The 16,092-nt window shown below is 41.8% G+C and overlaps 1 protein-coding gene and 1 long non-coding RNA gene across 4 annotated transcripts in view; one reads left to right on the plus strand and one right to left on the minus strand.

The window, feature by feature from the left end:
• DGKH (diacylglycerol kinase eta) overlaps positions 1-16,092 on the plus strand; it is a 234,059-nt gene that overhangs the window by 210,779 nt on the left and 7,188 nt on the right. The window lies entirely within an intron of this gene.
• LOC103349063 (uncharacterized) overlaps positions 1-16,092 on the minus strand; it is a 40,211-nt gene that overhangs the window by 12,306 nt on the left and 11,813 nt on the right. Inside the window, exon 4 of one of the 3 annotated variants that reach the window (XR_011378782.1) lies at positions 1,093-1,229. The exons of 1 other annotated variant lie outside the window; for it this stretch is intronic. This is a non-coding gene — a long non-coding RNA (uncharacterized lncRNA). Of the gene's footprint in view, positions 1-1,092; positions 1,230-15,598; positions 15,735-16,092 lie in introns of those variants that run through there. One more of the 3 variants, XR_011378781.1, reaches the window with a different exon arrangement.

The raw sequence follows: 16,092 nt of genomic DNA on the forward strand, positions 1-16,092 counted from the left end.
GTGAGAGGTATAGTGTGACACGCACAATACCCCAAAACAAAAACATCTCACCGTTGAAATCTGAGATTGTATCTAGATCTATCAAAACGCTAGTGAATTCAGTGAGCCCATTCAGTTGAAATTGAAAAATCAGTTAAGAAAATTTAGATGACCTAATCAATCAAGACATTTGGTAAACACATGTGTTTACTACAAAGCAATGTCTGTCCTTCAAATGAATAGTTCATGTGGGGAGAACTAGTCAGAAGGGTTAGGTAGTTCCTCTAAGAACATTGGTAGATATGGATCAGACCAGATTATGTGGACCAGAGATTTTTTATGAATTTCCTAAGTCTTGAAATTTGTTAGCAATATTAGATTTTCCTTTGATTTGAAACCAAAAAAATTTACAATTTACAGTTTTAATAAACAGCTGAATTCTAATATTCTGGTGATGGCAAAGCTGTTTTGGTTTATTGGGTTTCATAATTAACTTTGGTACTAACTCATTGTGCCCTTTCTACAAGTTCCCTGTTTTGGTGCCATGATCTCCCTCATTAGAAATAGCATACATTATTATGAGTTTTAAGTACTTGGTAATTTTCTTTTTACAAAAGGAACTATATAAATGTGAATCACAATTAAATTTACCATTTCTCTCCCACTGTCATTTTAGACATAAAGGTTTCCCAGACTATAGATAGCATGAGAATTCAAAATTGAAATTGATATCCCTTGATGTTCAGTTTAAAAATGAGCACAAAGAGAAATCAGTACCATCTGAACCACAGTAGGTCATGGGTTTTTCATCTATCTACTACAAATTCATAGCATTTATTTTAGGATAGTTTGAAAAGTTCTAAAATCTTCAAAACTTCTGAGTAGTTTCAACTTTTTCTACACTCAGCCCACACAATGTTTATACAGTTGAGTGTGAGTGTGTGCATTTTTAAATGTCTTTTTTAAATTAAGGCCTTAATGTCTTTTCTTAGGTAAATTCTTCAAATAGGAAAATGTCTTTTTAAATATCAGTGGTCAAAAACATGGGTATAGGACTCCCTTACCTTTTTTTCCCCAGTGATGTTGCTTTCTGTGTCCTGTCAGTTCTGAATGGCTTCTTTGATCCAGAGCATGGATCACTGTGTTCTCTGGTCATAGGATGGTATTCTGTCATGCAAAGCTTCGTCAAAACTTCCCAAAAAGAAACTTAACAAGAGGGTGTCTTAGTGATGGCTATCATAGATATCTAACTACAATTAAGGGAAATAAAAGAGAAATTAGAATAACCTAGTTAAAATAATCAGTTACGTGTAAGGATAAGATGACTTTATTTTTACATGACATTTTAATTCTGTCACAGTCTTACTCTTTCCCTGAAGCTTTCTTTGCTAACTCTGGTATTTATAATTGCATAATTTGATAATTTGGAGCTCCTGTTGCATATCCTATGGAATTATAAGAGGGGATAAGTTGGGGGACATGAGAGAACAGACTAAATTAGAATTCACCAGCATGGCATTTTGATCTGTCTTAATGACACAATTTTCATAATGACAGATCTCTGATTATTCCAGAATGATTTGGTACAATGACTAGAAGAATTCCTTTTCTGGGAATTTGCTTCCCACAATGCCCTGATATGCAGATGGCCTTAGTATAATTGAAATTAATTATAATTTTAATTAGAACCTGCCCTGTTTACAGATTTCAATTGTAGCACAATGACAATGTGATGAGGGTGAGAAAGCTGCAAACCTGACCAGTCCTTTTGTGTCCGCTCCTCCTTTTTCTTGAGACGCTTTCAGATGATATAATTTATACAACTACATTATGTAAATTATGTTCTTCTGCCAGGAAACTTATATGCTTGATCCTAATCTTGGTTTTAGATTATACAAGTGAAAGCATTTTATATATGTGCATAAATAGTTATAGTTTTTAAGCATTTGTATACTTTTCTGACCATCTCAAAAATTGAATTGGCATTTTATATTTTCTAATTAGCTGCAAAAAAGTCATAATTCTATTGCCTTGTTCAAGGCATCCATCAGTTAAAAAAATCATTTTTTTCGTTGTGCTTTTATCACAGTTTTTCAGCAACCAGCTTTCCTACTCTCATTCTCTCCAACAACAGTGGTCTTTCCACAACACAAATGTGCTTTGTCATTTCCTTTCTAAAAATTCTTAAGTAGATTCTCCTTTCTTGGCAGCACAGCAACATAACTCTTAGCAGGATGGGTAACAATCTCTATGACCTCACCTCTTCCCACTTTTGTAGCATCACTCTCTTGACTTTTTGTAATCCAGGATTTTGGAACTAGTCAGGAGTTAGTGCCTTGTCATAATCACCCATCTTCAAGATTTGATTTAGATGTGTCTTTCTGTGAAGCACCACCTGACTTCTCTGGGCAGGTAGGTAGTTCATCCATGCTCCATAATGTCTTGAATTTTCTTCTTTAAAAATAACATTACATTTTTATACATGCACATACACATATACTTCAAGAAGTTTGTGGAAAATGGAATTAAAAGATGTATGTTTTGGTATAAAAATTTTTGAAATTCATGCATTTTTTATAATACACATTTTCCATGAACTTTTTGAACCCTTCATGTCTAGCTAGAAATCATAGGGCTTTGATGAATGATTTTGAATGAAGGTAATATTAAACCCAAACCTCTGTATTTTTATACTTTCACAAGTAAAAACTTAGGATTTCCTAAAAGTCCACTTGAGGTGAGTGTGTGTTCAGGAGCATGGATGCAGCCTGGACAAAGCAATGGAAGAAAAACAGGGAAAAGCAGTTGTGTGGTGGGTAACCATCGATTAGCCGTGCATCAGAAAGACTTCCCAAATCCAATTTCTTATTTCTAAAAGTGAGACTGAGAGAATTTTTACATAACTGCCAAAATAGGAGGACTTTTTTTTTTTTTTTACAAAATATTTTTCTCAGGTTATTTAATGTCAGGAATCTCTTTCCACTCCCTACCCCCAAATTCACGCAAGTTAGTGTCATAAAGAAGTAACCACATCATTATATCTCCAGTCTGTATGTCAGCCACAAATAGTATTGGCTATCTCTTGTCTTGTGAAGTACCTGTTTCATCAATCCTACAGAACCCCTTTTCCACAACCACATGTGCTGTGCACCAGCCAAGTGACTGATAGATGTAGAGTGAGAGTCCAATTTAAAGTTCATTGTAGAAAGGCCTGCATCCCCACTAATGATACATACACCAAAATTACACCAAAATATGTTAGAGGTATGCATTGCAAACTCACAGGACAGTAGGAAGTTTATAAAGTAATGTTTTCTGGCAGACTTTAAAGGCTCCAATTGAAGTTACAGCTTGCTGTTTTTACAGTTATTTTTAATGAGGAGTAGGGAGTGATAGTGTTTAACAGCTAGCATCCTGATCCAAGCATATAGTAAATATACTAGTAGCACTTGAGGGCTACAAGGCACTGATACCTAGATGAAGCGAAACAAAATATATTTGGATTATAAAATAATAACTTATCTTAAAACATATTGATAGTTAGAAATTGGGTTCCTTTATGGGATAGAAAAAAACCTATCTTTATTGTCCAGGATGTTTGGAATAAGCCTCCCTTGTAGGACTACTCACATTGTGAGAGGCATATTTTGAAGTTAGTTTCGTATCAGTATAAAGTATCAACCATTTCTGTGTTCTCTAGCAGAAGAAAATTGGAAGTTTGATACAACTTCAGTCTTGTTCAGCTTTGTTAAGGATCCACAAAAGAAGGAAGCTCAGAAAGCCAGACATCTAACCCCTTAGATTCAGCACATTCAGTTTTCCTCCAATAAAGAGACTCGAAAATCATTTTCCTCATTTATCACCCTGATGAAAATAAGAGTAGGGTTCCTTTTGTCCCTTACATTGCAAAAGATAATTGTAATTTAGCCTTGCCGTATTATTTATAGTTAAGAATTTACTACATTTTGGTAGTCTGTTGAAGCTAAGTACTTGTATCTGAAAGATGCAGATAATGTCTATTTATTTATTACACAGCAGTGGGCTCTGTTTGCTGCAGAAAAGAGTGAAACTTTTAACTGCTTAGCACACTCACCAGTGAAACATACCTGACAGAGCAGAGGTTCTAACTTTGGCTCTAATTAATTTTAATAATGGTAAGACAACGTGAGTTTTGTTTGTTTACATGCTGTTTACAATGGCATAATTTTTAAGATATATACAACAATTGAGATATTTATTGCATACTATTTTAAAAATGTTTTATGTGTTTTCACCTTTGGAATATATTGTTACATTTCCTTGTACAGATAATTTGGGTGGCTTTGTTAATGTAGCTAGAAATTTTTATGACTACTAAGTGACCAGTTTTTGGTGCCTTTTATTGTGGAGTGCATGATTATGTATTTATTGTACAGAAGTCACTGATGTGTGTATTTTTGTACTTTGCTGAGAGTAATGGTTGATCTTGATGTCCATGATAATGAGAGATGTCTTTCCCAAAGGGCACTACCTTGAGATAGTTCTTCTCAAATAAAAAGAATGCATTTGAAAGAGGTGTGTTGTCTACATTCTTTTGGGTGGAAAATCTTTTTTAATTAAACTTTGTATGTAAAAATAAGTTGTAGAGGCCGGCTCCGTGGCTCGCTTGGCTGATCCTCCGCCTGTGGCGCCGACACCCCAGGTTCTAGGCTTGGTTGGGGCACCAAATTCTGTCCCGGTTGCTCCTCTCCAAGCTCCTCTCTGCTGTGGCCCGGGAGGGAAGTGGAGGATGGCCCCGGTCCTTGGGCCCTGCACCCACAGGGGAGACCAGGAGGAGGCACCTGGCTCCTGGCTTCGGATCGGCACAGCGCACTGGCCACAGCGCACCGGCTGTGGCGGTCATTTGGGGGGTGAACCAACGGAAAGGGAGGACCTTTCTCTCTATCTCTCTCTCTCTCTCACTGTCTAAATCTGTCAAAAAAAAAAAAAAAGTTGTAGAGTCACATGCAGTGACTCTGTATGCCCTTGACCTGTTTGCCTCCAGTAGTAATATCTTGCAAGTCTTCAGTATAATATTGTAACTAGGATCCTCACATCTATATGGTCAAGATGCTGAACACTTCTATCAGCACAAGGGCCCCACAGCAGGGATCCACATGTTGCCCTTCATTTAGTTATTTTCAAATTTTTAATTTACTTTCTTTTGTGAAAGGCAGAGAGGGCGAGAGACAGAGAGAGACCTTCCATCTACTGGCTCATTCCCCAAATGCCCACAACAGTCAGGGCTAGACCAGGCAGAAGCCAGGAGCCAGGAACTCAATCTCAGACTCCCATGTGGGTGGCAGGGACCCAGGTACTTGAGCCATCACCTGTTGTCTCCCAATATGTGGGAAGCGAGAAGCTGGTTTGGAAATGGGGTAGCTGGGACTTGTGTAATGCACTCTGGTATGGGGTGCAGGCATCCCAAGCAGCAACTTAACCACCATACCACACGATTGCCCCCTATTTTGTCCTTTTATAAGCATACCTACTACCTTCATACCCTCACCCATTTCTTAACCCCAGACAACCACTAATCCATCTCTACTTCTATAAGCCTTTCATTTTAAGAATGAAATGTTTGTGGAATTTCATTGTATGTGATTTGTGCTGCACTCAGAATAATTCTCTGGAATTCAAATTGTTGTGTGTAGCAATAGTTATTATTATTGTTGATAAGTAGAGGAATTCTTAATGGTAAAAACATTATTTGGTTTACCCTTCTAGTAATGATTCCTTGCAGGTCATTAAAGAACATTTAGGAGCACAAAGCATGACAAGTTCTGTCTCTGGTGCTAATGATCTGTGGGTAGTCCTTTGAAATCACTGTCTAGTGGGGGAAGAAAGGATTCTAACACAAGGTGTGATGTTCAGTGATAAACATATGCCACCAAATGTATGAATGAAAGGAAGGTTTAGGGGCACCTTCCTGTATAGGTGTCATAAAATTCATCTTAAATCATTTAGCCTGGGGGCTGGCATTGTGGTTTAGTGGGTAATGCCACTGCCTGGGATACCAGTATCCCACATGAGTGCCAGTTCATGTCCTGGCCACTTCACTTTCAATCCAACTCCTTACTAACAGCCTGGGAAAAGCAGAAAAAGATGGCCCAAATCCTTGGGTCCCTGCCAGCCACATGGGAAACCCAGATGAAGCTTCTGGCTTCTGACTGGTCTAGTACCAGCCATTGAAGCTGCCTTGGGGAGTGACCCTGTGGATGGAAGATATCTCTCTCCCTCTCTGTCTCTGTCTCTCTGTCTGTGACTTTCAAATAAATAAAATTTAGCCTGGAAAAGAATGTATTAGGAAGTCGGCGCCGTGGCTCAATAGGCTAATCCTCCGCCTTGCAGTGCCGGCACACCGGGTTCTAGTCTCAGTCGGGGCGCCAGATTCTGTCCTGGTTGCCCCTCTTCCAGGCCAGCTCTCTACTATGGCCCGGGAGTGCAGTGGAGGATGGCCCAAGTCCTTGGGCCCTGCACCCGCATGGGAGACCAGGAAAGCACCTGGCTCCTGGCTTCAGATCAGCGCAATGCGGCGGCCATTGGAGGGTGAACCAACGGCAAAAAGGAAGGCAGAGAGGACAGTGAAGGAGAGTGGAGCGTAAGCGATGATGTGGCAGAAACAGCCAGGAGAGATGGGAAAGAAGGAAGATGGGCCTAGGGCAAGCAAGGGCAGAACTGTGCAATCAGATTTGAGCCCTGTACAGATCTGTGAGCTCTACGTGTTGGGTGGACTTGAAGTGGGCCAAGGGAAGGGAGTTGGGTTAGAGGGTCTATGCACAGGATGACAAGAGACTTCTCTAGGGCAGTTTTAGTGGAAATGGAAAGCAGGGAACAGACCTGAGACACAGTTATAAATGACCTGCATTTGGAGATAGGCTGGGAATGAGTGAATGAATGAATGAGGAGAAGAGAGACAGGATGAATCCTGTGAGTTCAGCATTAACCCCAACTGAAGCATGCTAACACCTTTGGAGTTTGTTCTACTTCTGGCATGACATTTTAGATAAATGTGAGGCACTGGAGCCCAGCAGGTCACCCAAAAAAACCCAGTGAGTCAGGTAAACTGTGTTCTTTCCACATTTCTTCATCTACGCAGATTTCCTTCCTACCCAAATCCATGCTGTCATAGCACCCCAGCAACCCAAAGAATGGTCAAAAATAAAAGGAGTATTAGTTCTTTCCATTTAAGCTTTTTCAAGTTTTTTTTTTTTGACTGCTGCTACACAGACATTTCTCCCCAGTATACATACATGTTTATGAATATGTGTGCATATATATTTATATATAGGAATGTATATATGTACACAAATGTGAGACTTCAAAAACGTATGGAAATGGAAGTAAAAGATATTTTAAATATATTTTGAACAAAATATTTGAAATCCATGCATGAGGGAATCTTTAAAAATCTCATGGAACATGTATGTTATTTAAAAACTATGCATATATGCATGTGTTTCAATTTTTTTTTTTTTGCACCAGAATAAACTTAACTTTTAATTACAAAATTTCTGTGAACTTTTTAAAGTATTCTTGGTTTGGGGCCAGTGCTGTAGCGAAGCAGGTAAGGCTGCCACCACCTGTAGTGCCAGCATCCCATATGGGTGCCGGTTCAGGTCCTGGCTGCTCCACTTCCGTTCCAGCTCTCTGCTGTGGCCTGGGAAAGCAGTGGAAGATGGCCCAAATCCTTGGGCCCCTGCATTCACATGGGAGACCTGGAAGAAGCTCCTGGCTTCGGATAGGCGCAGCTCTGGCCATTGCGGCCAATTGGGGAGTGAACCAGTCGATGACCTCTCTCTCTCTCTCTCTCTCTCTGCCTCTCCTTCTCTCTCTGTGTAACTCTGAATTTCAAATAAATAAATAAATCTTTTTTTTTAAAAAAAGTACTCTTGGAACTTCAAAAATTTGTGGAAGGGGCTGGCATTGTGGCACAGTGGGTTAAGTTGCCACTGGCTATGCTGTCATCCCATATTAGAGCGCTAAGTTTGGTTGTTCCACTTCTGATCCAGCTTCCTGCTGATGTGCCTGGGAGGGCACAGAAAATGTTCCTGCCACCCATATGGGAAGACCAGGATGCAGTTTCCGGCTCCTGGCTTTGACCTCACTCACACTGACTGTTGTAGTCATTTGGTGGGTGAACCAGTAGATGAAGAACTCTGTCACTCTGCCTTTAAATACATAAATAATAAATCTTTTTATAAAGTTTGTGGAAGAACAGAATTAAAAGATAATAATGTGAGGAGCAGCTATTTAGTCCAGCTGTTAGGATGCCCATGTCCCATATTGGGTTACCTGGGTTCGACTCTGAGCTGTAGCTCTTGACTCCAGCTTCCTGTTAATACCCACCCTGCCAGGCAGTGGTGATGGCTCAAGTAATTGGGTTCCTGCCACCCACATGGGAGGCCTAGATTGAGTTCCCAGCTCCCAATTCAGCCACAGCCCAGTCCCAGTTCCCAGTGCAGTTGGGAAGTGAAAGAGCAGATGGAAGCTCACTCTATCTCTTTCTTTTTCTCTTTCTGTACCACCACTCTCCCCATGTCTTTCTGTTTCTCAAAAAAAATTTTTTTAAATATATATATATATTTTTTTTGACAGGCAGAGTGGACAGTGAGAGAGAGAGACAGAGAGAAAGGTCTTCCTTTGCCGTTGGTTCACCCTCCAATGGCCGCCGCGGCCGGCGCGCTGCGGCCGGAGCACCGCGCTGATCCGATGGCAGGAGCCAGGAGCCAGGTGCTTTTCCTGGTCTCCCATGCGGTGCAGGGCCCAAGCACCTGGGCCATCCTCCACTGCACTCCCTGGCCACAGCAGAGAGCTGGCCTGGAAGAGAGGCAACCGGGATAGAATCCGGTGCCCCGATCGGGACTAGAACCCGGTGTGCCGGCACCGCTAGGCGGAGGATTAGCCTAGTGAGCCGCGGCGCCGGCTTTTTTTAAATATATTTTTAAAGATAATGTTCAAGGTTGGTGTTGTGGCATGTCACTGCCCGTGACACTGGCATCTCATACAGCGCCTGTTCATGTCCCGGCGCCCTACTTCCAATCAAGCTCCCTGCGAATGGCCTGGGAAAAGCAGTGGAAGATGGCCTGTTTAGGCCCTTGGCATTGGAAGACCAGGATGAAGCTCCTGTCTCCTGGCTTCAGCCTGGCTCAGCCCCAGCTGTTGCCACCAACTGGGGAGTGAACCAGTGGTTGGAAGATTTTCTGTCTCTCCCTCTCTCTGTGTAACTCTTTCAAATCTTTCTAAAAAAAGACAATGTCACTTTTCCATAAACTTTTTGAGTTCATATGTATATATAGAACAGTATATAATAAATAAAGATACATGTTTATATATTAGCAAGCTTAACAAAATAACTGATCTACATCAGTGTGCTTTAATATTTTCTATTCTTTAAAAAAAAAAGGACTGAGGGCTGGCGCCGTGGCTCAATAGGCTAATCCTCCACCTTGCGGCGCCGGCACACCGGGTTCTAGTCCCGGTCGGGGCGCCGGATTCTGTCCCGGTTGCCCCTCTTCCAGGCCAGCTCTCTGCTGTGGCCAGGGAGTGCAGTGGAGGATGGCCCAGGTGCTTGGGCCCTGCACCCCATGGGAGACCAGGAAAAGCACCTGGATCCTGGCTCCTGCCATCGGATCAGCGCGGTGCGCCGGCTGCAGCGGCGGCCATTGGAGGGTGAACCAACAGCAAAGGAAGACCTTTCTCTCTGTCTCTCTCTCACTGTCCACTCTGCCTGTCAAAAATAATAAAATAAAAAAAAAAAAAAAAAAAAAAAAAAAAAAGGACTGAATGCAGCCCATTAAATAGATTTTATAAACCACCAATGAAAGGGCCAGCAAACATTTTAGGTAAATAGTTTTGGCTTTGCAGGCCATGTGGTCTCTGCCAAGACTCTGCCATCATAGCAAGAAAGCAGCCATAGACAATATGTAGATGAATGGGCCTGGCTGTATCCCAGTAGAATGTTATTTACAAAAACAAACTTTGGCACAACTCCTGTACTAACGGGTCACAGCCCATAGTACTTACAGCTTATAAAAACACAGAGCTAGTTCAACAGTTTCCAGTGCTCATGTGACTGGAAAGTATGTTAAAAATTTTTTCTCAGGGCCAATCCCAGACTTTTGGAGCTAGACTCTGGGAACAAGGGTGGGGACTACACCATGTGGATCAGCTTCCCTGCAGTTCTTACATGTGGCCAGGTTGAGGAGTCTCTGATCTGACCGAGTCTCCCCACTCACCCCAGCCCTTCCATTTTATTTTTAAGATTTTACTTTGTTTTGTAAAAGGCAGAGTTACAGAGAGGAGGGAGGAAGAGGGAGAGAGAGATGGAGAGATTGACTCTCCATCCTCTTGTTCACTCAAATGGCTGCAACTGCTGGAGCTGGGGGAGCCAGGAACCTGGAACTTCATCCTGGACTCCTATGTGGGTGACGGTAGGGGGCGGGTGATGGGCAGCCAAGGTCTTGGGCCATCTTCCACTGCTTTCCCAGGTGCATTAGCAGGGACACCCCAGCCTTTTCTAAACAGATAATCAGTGGTAGCCATGAAAATGCTACATGGTAGGATACAACAACTGTCTAAAATTTTAAAGATCCCGGTCATACAAGCTGGGGACTCTTACCACAGTGCAGTTACATTACAGATTAATAAAAAGTTATCTGAATCCAGACATAAAAGTCACCTCTTATAATTTGTTCAGTACATATCCCTGCAGCAATTCAGCAGAGAGTGATCATCAATTAAAGGACTGAGCCAATGCCCATTAAAATGATAATTAGAATAATATTAAGCATCTCAAGACTACTTTAGTTGTAAACCATCATTCAGCCAAAAGGCATAAGTATCTAGAGCTTAGTACTCTATGATGACAAATTTTCCACCAACCAAAAAAACTAATATCCAACACTATAATTAATTAGCTTCATTATGATTTGGTGAACTATGCAATTCCAACTGGAAATCAAATTACTAAAACATATCAGTTAATTTGAAAGTGATCAGACCATGCTGGCAACATGTTTAACTTTTTTCTTTGGTCTGAAGTAATCCTAATTTTAAAAGCAAAATAATTTCATCAAGATAGAAATTATCTTGATGCAGATTTTATGTGTAGAATTCCATATATTAAAACAATAAATTGGACAAAATAGGCATGAATGAAAATTAAAAACCAAAATTAGTGAAAAACCCATTGTCTTTGTGAATTTAAATGCTTATATTCATTTTAAGCATATTCATATATGTTATGCAGTCTCTGATAACTTTAATGATGGAGTATGTTAGATATTAACTGAAGTTACATTTTCCCTCTTTGTACCAAGTTAAAATAAAAAGAAAGCTTCCAAGCTATTCTCTAACACACAGATTTTTTTTTTAAATTTCTCATCTGTGTCTCTCATTCTTTCCTGGCTACCTGGTCCACACAGAAGCACATGTGTGTAAACACACACACATTACCTTGACTTATATTCCTACTGTCTTCCCCACCTCGACCACTGTTACTTACCCACCTGTGACAGACCTCCTCATCCATGAAGACTCAATTTAAGGGGTTCCCCCAACAGAGCCCTTTAAAACTTGCCAAAAATATCTACAAGTTCATAGGTATTCTCTTCTCACTACATTCGGTTCTCATTACTTACCTCCACGAGAGCAAACACACTGCATCATGATTTTTTTTTTTTTTTTTTTTTGACAGGCAAAGTGGACAGTGAAAGAGAGAGAGACAGAGAGAAAGGTCTTCCTTTGCCGTTGGTTCACCCTCCAATGGCCGCCGCGGCCAGCGAGCTGCAGCCGGTGCACCGCGCTGATCCGAAGGCAGGAGCCAGGTGCTTCTCCTGGTCTCCCATGGGGTGCAGGGCCCAAGGACTTGGGCCATCCTCCACTGCACTCCCTGGCCATAGCAGAGAGCTGGCCTGGAAGAGGGGCAACCGGGATAGAATCCGGCGCCCCAACCGGGACTAGAACCCAGTGTGCTGGCGCCGCTAGGCGGAGGATTAGCCTGTTGAGCCGCGGCGCCGGCCGTGCATCATAATTCTTAACACAGTTATCTTCCCACTAAGTTAGCATCGGCTTGACAAAGACTGTATATTATGCATCTTGTCCCCAGCCCATTACACGAAGTTTATCTTCTAGCTGTTCTTCAATAAATGTCACTTGAACTAGTTAAGAGAGAATGGTACTTGGAATGCTTTGTTTAAACTTCTTAAATCCATGCTCATGACATTATACAGAGTCAAGGTTACATTAGGTCATCAAATGAATTCAGGGAGAATTTCCTCTATTTCTAATCTGTGAAAGAATTTGTGTAAGAATAGAATTATCTGCTCTTTGAATGTTGGGAGAATTATCTGTAATACTATCTAGTCAGAGCTTTATTATTTTGCATTTGTAATGATTTATTATTCTAACTTCTTGAGTTGGATGCTTAATTTATTTACTAATAAAAGCATGCAAAATTATCAAATCTCTGCTAAGTACTGATTTTAGCTGCCTCCCACAAAGTAGTTTATATTCTATTTCATTTTTTCAGCTGCATTGTCTAGGTTCAAGATGGCCATCTGCTTATCTAGGAATGCAAGGGACAGGGGAAAGGAAGTCAGTGAGTTGAGACTCTGGATGGCCTCAAACCCCAGCAAGGGAATTGGTAGTTAGGAAACCCCAGCAGAATCCCAGTTGGACATTGCAGACCAGCATGGTGGAGCGATGTTCAGGAATTCAGTGGGTACTCAGACTCGAGGGCAACTCCAACACTAGACCTGCCATTGCACACTGATCCTGTGTGCTACCTCCAGTGGGCAGAGGCCTGAGGAGCTGAGCATGCTGAGGAGGGTCTATATGTAATCTCATCATTATCCAATTTCAAGCACTTAGCAATTTACTATATGAGTAATTTATTTAATTCACAGGATTTTAGGGAATGTATTAAGAGTAGCTTTCTCCCCTAGAGGTGAAGGTCCACACCTTGGGTTCGCTACTGGTTCACCTTTACACTGAATACTACAGTGCCCACCCCCCTTTTTTTTTTTTTTTTACAGGCAGAGTGGACAGTGAGAGAGAGAGAAACAGAGAGAAAGGTCTTCCTTTTGCCGTTGGTTCGCCCTCCAATGGTCGGCGCGGCCGGCGCGCTGTGGCTGGCGTACCACGCTGATCCGATGGCAGGAGCCAGGTACTTATCCTGGTCTCCCATGGGGTGCAGGGCCCAAGCACTTGGGCCATCCTCCACTGCACTCCCTGGCCACAGCAGAGAGCTGGCCTGGAAGAGGGGCAACCGGGACAAAATCCGGCGCCCTGACCGGGACGAGAACCCGGTGTGCCAGTGCCGCAAGGCAGAGGATTAGCCTAGTGAGCCGCGGCACCGGCCAACCCCCCAAAATTTGTATGCTGAAACCTAATCCCCCAAAGTGTTGGTACTTAGTGGTGGGGCATTTGGGTGGTGATGAGTTTGTGAGGGTACAGTCCTTATTATGGGATTAATGCCCTTCTAACACGGGCCCCGGAGAGTTCCCTTCACCTTTAGGCCACATATAGGCACAGCGAAAAGATGGCGCGGCCATCTATCAATGCAGAAGCAGGTACCTCATCAGCTGACTCCTTGATTTTGGACTTGTTAGCTTCAAGAACTGTGAGCAAGAAGTGTTTCTTGTTTATAAGCCACCTGGTCCATGATATTTTATTAGCCAGAGGGAGTATCACACTTGGGGTGTGCCCTTTTGTGTTTTAGATCTGGGGCAGAGGTGTCCCCTTAGACTGCCCAGTGACAGTGGGTTCTGGCTTGACTATCTTTTTCCAAATGCTCAGGGCAGGCATTTGGCAGTAGTTAGGTCACCAAGGGGGATGCCTATTTCACATATCAGAGGGCCCAGTTTGAACCCCAGCTCTGCTCTCCATTCCAGCTTCCTGCTAACACATACCCTAAGAGGCAGCAGGTGGTGGCTCAAGTACTTGGGTTCCTGTCACCCACATAAGAGTTGTGGGAGACTTAGTACCCAGCTCCTGGATTCTGCCTGACCCGCTTCTGGTGTTGTGTACATTTGGGGAGTGAACAAGCAGTTGAGAGATTTCTGTCTGCTTTTCAAATAAATACAAATATAAAAAAAATTAAAAACGAAAGCTCAAAGTAACCATGAAGTAAATGCCTTAAAACAAAATGATGATTGGATGAACTTTCTGGTTCTTGCTTTCATTTATATTAATCAACATTTTTAGTTAGTTACAAAGGAAGATTGGCTCAGACCTGAACTGTCCGATATAGCAGCCACTAGCTACATTTGACTATTGAATATTCAAGATGTGGCTGGTCTGAATTTTCTAAATATACACTCTGAACTTTGTAGCTGGGTATGAAAAATGAATGTAAAATGTTTCAATAATGTTTATATTGATTGTTAAACTATTTTTAATATTTAGGGTTACATAACATTATTTTGCATGTTTCTCAACTTTTTAAAAACATGACCACTAGAAAAATTTAAAATTCTATATACATGGCTTGCATTGCACTCATATAAGAGTTATATTTGTGCTGATCTAAATAATCTAGTGAGCAATAGTATTTGGGAAATGTATTAGTCCTTTATATATTATGGATGTTAACTACGTTACAGAATACTTAAAAAATTGCTTTTATTTTATACAGAATGGATGAATTTTTTAACTGGATAAGAATTTTTGAAGAATAACAGATTAGAAGACTTTGGGTTCCAAGTATTTCCTATAATTTATATTCTGAAAGAGGACATATAATAACCACTTGATTTGCTGTCAGTGTTCTCTTTCAGAAGGTAAATGAAGTAATGAGTTTACAACACTGTAATTAATCTGTTCAAGTGTTCTGTGAGAGAGAAGTAATAAGATTTTTGGCTAGTAAAATCTCATTGTCAGAGGATAAAATACAAAGGCAAAAAAATATTGGACATTGTCAGGTATGTGCCTTAGACTGTAAGAAAGATACTGCTTAAAAATTAAGGAAATAAGGGCCGGCACCTTGGTTCACTTGGTTAGTCCTCTGCCTGCGGCACCAGCATCCCATATGGGCTCCGGGTTCTAGTCCCTTGTGCTCTTCTTCCAATCCAGCTCTCTGCTGTGGCCCAGGAGGGCAGTGGAGGATGGCCCAAGTGCTTGGGCCCTGCACCCGCATGGGAGACCACGAGGAGGCACCTGGTTCCTGCCAGCCCACAGAGTTTAGTCAGGTCACCACCCATCTTCTTGAGCAGTTTTACTCCTCCTCCATAAAGTAATTCTTAGGAAGTCACAGAGATGATGGCCTGTGTGGGCAGAACTCAAGGCATGAAAATCCAAAATGGCCTGTTTCGGATTCTTCTCCAGGGCTATGGCAGCTTCTGTAGTGCACACCCTAGAAGAGGGTGTGTGCAGCTGCCACTCTGGTTTTGCACCTTCACACATGCTTGGGGCCCTGGTGCTTCTCCTTGGCCAACTCACAGGAGAAGTGACCCAGGCCCTCCGGAGCAGTGTCCATAGAAGTCCAGAGAGAGGTCTGCGCAGGAGGACTGTGCATGCCAATTGATCAGGTGGGTGACAGCAGCCTCCACCTCAGTGAAGTACTTCTGATGGAGGTCATGGTTGCTCAGCAACTCCGAGATCACCCCAGACATGATGCTGGCTGTCCCAGATACAGAAGATGGCTAGGAAGTGGTCCTCGAGGTTGCAATTGGAGAGGAGAATGGAGGGCATGGCAAGCTGGGAGAATGAGCCATGGGGCCCATTCTGGTCAAACACTGTTGAAGCAAGGAGACAGATTCGCAAGTCTCTGGGAATACTGTTGCACTTAACTTTTTAAGCTTTATTGAGGTTTCACAAACAGGAAAAAAGTTAAACACTCAGCCAATACTACATATTGTTCATAGATTCATACACATATAGGAAACATATAAAAACACTCTTGGTAGTATTCTATGTCAATTTCAAGGGAGTGGTTTCCTACATTGAGAAAGGAAAGGGAAAGAGATTCTGAGAATGGGGCTTTAGCTGTATCTGGAACATTCTGCTTCTTAAAAGAAGACTCATGTTATTTCATTTTTATTCTAAATATTAAAATTTAAATATTTAAACATTTAATAATTTAAAATTATACTC

The sequence above is a fragment of the Oryctolagus cuniculus genome, chromosome 9 (genome assembly GCF_964237555.1).
Source record: "Oryctolagus cuniculus chromosome 9, mOryCun1.1, whole genome shotgun sequence".
Taxonomy (NCBI): domain Eukaryota; kingdom Metazoa; phylum Chordata; class Mammalia; order Lagomorpha; family Leporidae; genus Oryctolagus; species Oryctolagus cuniculus.